The sequence below is a fragment of the Stenella coeruleoalba genome (assembly GCF_951394435.1).
Source record: "Stenella coeruleoalba genome assembly, chromosome: 12".
NCBI classification, from domain to species: domain Eukaryota; kingdom Metazoa; phylum Chordata; class Mammalia; order Artiodactyla; family Delphinidae; genus Stenella; species Stenella coeruleoalba.
In genome coordinates, this window is record NC_137158.1 from 60175178 (window position 1) to 60181177 (window position 6000).

The 6000-nt window shown below is 38.8% G+C and overlaps 1 protein-coding gene across 2 annotated transcripts in view; it reads left to right on the forward strand.

Moving 5' to 3' along the window:
- The window catches only part of LOC307195648 (uncharacterized protein), a 278036-nt gene extending 272249 nt beyond the window's left edge, over positions 1 to 5787 (forward strand). Inside the window, exons 7-8 of one of the 2 annotated variants that reach the window (XR_013830901.1) lie at positions 421 to 563; positions 5622 to 5787. The gene's annotated coding sequence lies outside the window, so the exon portion shown is untranslated. The remainder of the gene's footprint in view (positions 1 to 420; positions 564 to 5621) is intronic. The other variant, XR_013830902.1, reaches the window with a different exon arrangement.
- The last annotated feature ends 213 nt before the right edge of the window (positions 5788 to 6000 follow it).

A 6000-nucleotide genomic window follows, 5' to 3' on the forward strand; every position in this document is an offset into this window, starting at 1 on the left:
TCCACTAGGAAGAAGCCACAGAATGTTCCTTCTTTCCGAGGGTAAACAGGAGCAGAATCAGGGTGTTTTTATCATACATTTCCCAGATGCAGTTCTCAGGTTTCCCTCAATGCAACTCAGGAATATCCTGTTTTTACTATTAAACTTGGGTTCATTCATGTAGAGTTGTTTCAATCGCTGTTTTGAGTGTTTTCAAACTGACTGGCATAAAGTTAATAACACAGACCAAGGGCAGCTGTGTCAACAGAGGCCAAGAAATTATTGAATGGCCAATTCATTGATGATATTTATAACTCTTGCTTGTGGATAATGTGCAGTATCATCAGAAACAACAAGTAGTGGAAGGTTGATCTACATACACAAAAGATAACTTCATCAGTCACCTTCATATTAGTAACTTGGGTATGTGTCTCTTTCCAGAACAAATCTATATGCTGCTTCACTCATCAATTGTATACTCAGTTGTGTATCTAAAAAGGATTAAGGAGCACCTACATTTTCTGGGAACTGTGTGCCACTCAAGGGATACAAGATATGGCTTTCTTCCTTAGTAGATAATACAGGTGAGCAAACCAACAATTATGATACAATGCTATAAATATAAATTTGGAGATGTGCTTAAGGTGCTATAGAAATAAGAGGTATATATCTATGTTGTATTGGGAAGTAGGGTCTGCGAAAAAGTTTCTCTGTAGAAGAAAACCTTGGTTTACTCCCAACTGATGGATAAGATTTCCCAGGCCAGCATGGGGTAAGGAGTGTGGTGGGTTGTTCTAGCATGTGCAAAGGCATGCATACATATAAAAGAGTATTAGGAATCTGCAGAACCCATAGTGTGCTAAGATTGGAGTATAGTATTACTTTGGGGACACCCAGAGTTAAGGTGGAAAAGTGTACTCATTTTTCATGATTCATGAAAACTCTTTGATGCCATTCTATGGGATTTGCAAGTATCCTGACATCATCACCTTCCTTGGGAAGCTGATGCAAGGTTTTATCAGAAGAATGATCTACAGTTATCATTTTAGAAAGATCATTCTGGCTGTAATATTGAGGACTGATTAAGAAGAGAGGGGCAAGAGAAGACTCAGGGAGGATATTAAGTAGCTACCAAATTGGTTTTCAAATAAAAGGAATAACTCTACAGCCTTGAAGGGGAATATGCTATAAAGTTCAGTGCCCAATTTGGGGAAAGGGTGGGTACCCGAGTGAGGGAAATGTCAAGAATTGTAAAAGGTCAAACATTTTACACTACTTCCAAGCTAACAATTTAACCTGCCATAGTTTCATGGATGCTGAGAGCAGACACTGTCTCCTGTGTCAGAGACAAAGCAGAGTTTAATCCTCATAGCAATAGCAGTAGTCAGAGTATCTGCATTTTTGTGCCAGTACCCTGAGCCTCCATGTCCATAGGGTGCCATAAAGAAGGACCAGATGTCACTTGCACACACAACAGATTACATTACTGGAAAAGAACCCTGCATTTAGAGAGCCTAAAATTTTTATCATGAGCATTAAGCATGCATGCTTTTTTCTCTAGAGGAAGATACTATCTATATCTTCTAAGACTATGAGCAAATCTGCATGCTGTGCCAGAGAGAGACACTACTTCTGTCTTTCAAGACTCTTCATTCTACACACGTTCTTGTAAAGACAATCTTGAACAGTGGGCACTCAATGTCTGGCTTGCAAGATTTGCAGAAATGCAAGACACCCACAGAGAACTGTTTCGCAACAGAAACACCCAAGAAAAAGAGGAAATTAGAATGACTTCCGGTTCTGTGGCATGAACAGCAGGTGAAGAAATTGTAGGAAGAGGAGGAGAAGTTTGGTTTCACGTATGTATCAAAGCTAAATGGTAAAGAGCATGACACAAAAGAGTCTTCAGTATCACAATCATATGTGACAACAGTTAACCTCTAAGTTCATACAGAGTTTAGATTTCTCTTCTCAATACTGTGGTAAAGAATCTCCTTAACCAGTATAGTCCCTTCTGGAAGAAATTCAGAACTTTTGCCAAGTTTGAACCAATCGCCAGCTTGGATATCTTGACCTACCTGTCCTTCTGGCCTTGTAAGAAGAATCAGTGAGACCAAGAGAAACCATTGCAAGAGCAGAATTAGAAGGAAACACATAATTCAGTCTTTGACACACTTTATGAGAACTGTAGATCCTACTCAAATTTCCTCGGACTAGGGACACGGACAGTTGTCTACAGGCTGTTATCATTCACAGGGCATCCTCCAACCTAAAAGAAAGACCACTGAGTTTGTCATGAGCTGAACAATGATTTCGGAGACCCTCACACATCTATTTGCAGCCCCACTGTAGCCCTGATTTCTGAGTTGTAATTCTGGTCACAATTGTTCATCTCATCCAATAAACCACAAGTTTCTAAAACTAGGGAGTGTCTTATTCATCTTTATATTTTTCTTGCACCTACCTTCAGTCTGATTATGTTACATAAATCAGAAATGAAAAATCTATTTTAAGTTTAACCTTTGCATTTTAGAAGCTCCTTTGTCCTCCAAACCATATATCTTGGATACCATCCAAAAAGTCAAATTATCTTCAGAAATTAAGTAGAATGGCACAAACAGTTTCTACAAGCAAGATTTAGAAAATCTTATTTATATACCGTTAATAGTTTATTCATGGATGAACAGAATCCTCTCATACCAAAAAAATGAATTGCTCTAATCCATATTTCCTTTCTTAAGGTCATAAGGCTTTTGCTACTTCAATGGAACAATAAATTGCTTTGTAAAGGAAATAGTGGCATCATTATATTAATCTACGAATTAAGTATAAAATTTTAGTTGCTCTGAATTTTAACAGCCCAATTACCATTTGTCTTGCCAGTAGCCTTTTTAAAGATACAATCTACTTACATGTGTTAATGTTTTTCCGTTGCTATAGATTGCCTAAGCCCCAAGGATTATATCACCGAAACCATTACAGCATCATAAAGTGATTTGGGTATTACACAGAGAACAATCAGTGGCTTTGTATACCACCACTGACTTACATCAGAAAATCAAAGGTCTAGAGTTTTGCCACTGAGTGGGATGGTAATAATAAAAAATAAAATTGACAGAAAAGGAGAGAGTTTTTAGATATCTGAATAAAATGATTTGGAGCTGGGTTGTGGAGATTTACTGGGATTTTGTTAAATCAAATACTTCTTCCTTAAAAAGTTCAGCTATTATATTAGTCTCTGAGGGTTGCTGTTAACAAAGTACCACAGACTGAATGCCCTGAACAACAGAACTTTAGTGTGTCACAGTTCTGGAGCTAGAAGTCCAAGATCAAGGTGACAGATGGGTTGGTTCCTTCCGAGGGCTATAAGAAAAAATCTGTTCCTTGTCTCCCTCCTCTTCTGGTGGTTCGTCAGGAATCTTTGGCATTCCTTTCTTGTAAACACATCACTTCAATCTCTCTGCGTTGATATTCACGTGGAGTTCTGTGTGTGTGCGTGTGCGTGTGTGTGTGTGTGTGTCTGTCTGTCTGTCTCCAAACTTCCTCTTCTTATAAGGACATCAGTTATATTGGATTAGGACTCACCCTAATGACCTTGCATACTTCTGTAAAGGACCCTATTCCCAAATAAGGGTCACATTCTGAGGTACTGGGGGTTAAGAGTTCCTTTTGAGGGGGACATAATTCAACCCATAACAGCTGTTAATACCCAAACCCCAACTTTAACGAACCTCTTCTAACGTATTTGGCTCTGTTCCCCAGAACGTACAATCTCTTTCAATGACACGTATTAGCCAATGAGAAATAAATAACACTCCAATGAACTTGGTTCATTGGAAAATAGTTTTTCTCAATTGTATATTTCAGACCTTCAGACACAATTTTTTTTTTAACATAAGCAAGAAGTAAAATTCCAAGTGAAGTGAGATCAGAGCTGGGTGCATTACCACTCTCAACTTCCATCTAGAATTTCAAACGTCAAGTAAAAGAAACTGAATTGTGAGCTTAATTATGTCAAAATGCCCAGGACTGTTCTGAGCACATATAAGATCCTTAATAAATAGCAGTTACCTTTCTTTAAATATAGCAGTTATGGGCTTCCCTGGTGGGGCAGTGGTTGAGAGTCCGCTTGCCGATGCAGAGGACACAGGTTCATGCCCCGGTCTGGGAAGATCCCACATGCTGCGGAGCGGCTGGGCCCGTGAGCCATGGCCGCTGAGCCTGCGTGTCCGGAGCCTGTGCTCCGCAAAGGGAGAGGCCACAACAGTGAGAGGCCCGCGTACCGAAGGAAAAAAAATATATATATATAGCAGTTATAAATCCTAGACTCAAGAAATAATTTATTTCTCTATTGTCTACAGAGCAAACTAATTCCCTTACAAAGTCCCCACCCACTGGGTCAGGAGGAAATTCCATCGTAATGAGATTCTAATTGTTTTGCACAGACACATCTTGCTGAACTATCCCCATCTCATCTCTCCAGGTATAACTCTTTACAGTTCGAAAGAAGACTTCTCCTTATCTCCTTCTTTTCCAAATCACTACCTCTGACCTCAAATATTATTTGAAAACTAGATTTTATGCCACAGTATAATCAGAAACTGACTCATCGGCAATTAGAACCTATTCTTTCCTTCAGGAAAAAAGATTTTAATATTCAAATCTCACAAGAAAGTAAAAAAAAAATGTTTTAATCTTCTAACAAATTTTAAAAAAGGGACAAAGAAAAGAGAATTATGTTTCTGTAATAAAATTCACATTCAGGCTAGACTAGACTGTAACTCACCTGAGAGCAGGGGTCAGACCTATTGAACGCACCTCTTCATACACAGTGAGTTGATGAATGAATGAATGAATGAAAGTAGTTCTTTATCGATATGGACATAGGAAAAGCCCTAAGGTATCCTGATGGAAAAAGCTGGGGGGAAAGGCAATGTATTTTAGTTCAAAAGCTTACATTTTGTAATGAGAAAATCCATGTTCAAATTCCAGTTCTTGATGTTTCACTCATTTGGAGCCTTGTTTTCTGCAATTGTAGGTAAAATGGAAATAAAATCTTTCAGAATTCTTGTGAAATTTAGAGATAATTTGTCTCAACTGCTTGATACATAAAAGTATTCACATATGGGTAGTTGTGATATTTGTTATTATTACTGTTTTGCTGTTGCTATTGTTTTACATTCCCAACAGATCCTGTAGAGCTTGGAACATAGTTACTGCTCAGGAAAATGTTAACTATGGAAAGCTGAAGCTTCCTCATGGTTTCAGGGTCAGATAGTCTGGGTCTACTGAACATTAAACTTTAGTGTCTCACACTAAGACACTGTGGTAGATAGAATAACTCCCCCTAAAAAAGATGTCTATGTTCCAATCCCCAGAATTTGGATATGTTACTTTATATGACAAAAAAAAAGGACTTCATGGGTATGACTAAGTTAAAGATCTTGAGATGGGGAGATTATCCTGGGGGACCCAATGTAATCACGAGACTCATAAAAGGGAGCAAGAGGGTCAAAGTTAGAGAGAGAGAAGGGAGGCAGATGCAGAGTTTGGAGTGACCTTGGAAGGTGGAAGTCCAGGCTGCTATCGCAGAATACCACAGACTTAAAAAACATAGATTTATAAATCTTCTGATATTCCAGGAACTGACTTCATGAGGAGAGAGAAAGACCAGCCGGAGTTGTGGCAGATTGCTGAGATTAGGTCCCTGCTATGGACAAGTACTAGTTTCCCAAGTACATTGACCGAGCATGAGAAGCCAACACCACGGGAAGTCATTCTGCGCCTACACTCCATGGGACATCTTCATCCTGTAATCCTTTTGATTTTATTAAATTACATCTTTTTTTTTTTAAACATCTTTATTGGAGTATAATTGCTTTACAATGGTATGTTAGTTTCAGCTTCACAACAAAATGAATCAGTTATATATATACATATGTTCCCATATCTCTTCCCGCTTGCGTCTCCCTCCCTCCCACCCTCCCTATCCCACCCCTCCAGGCGGTCACAAAGCACCGA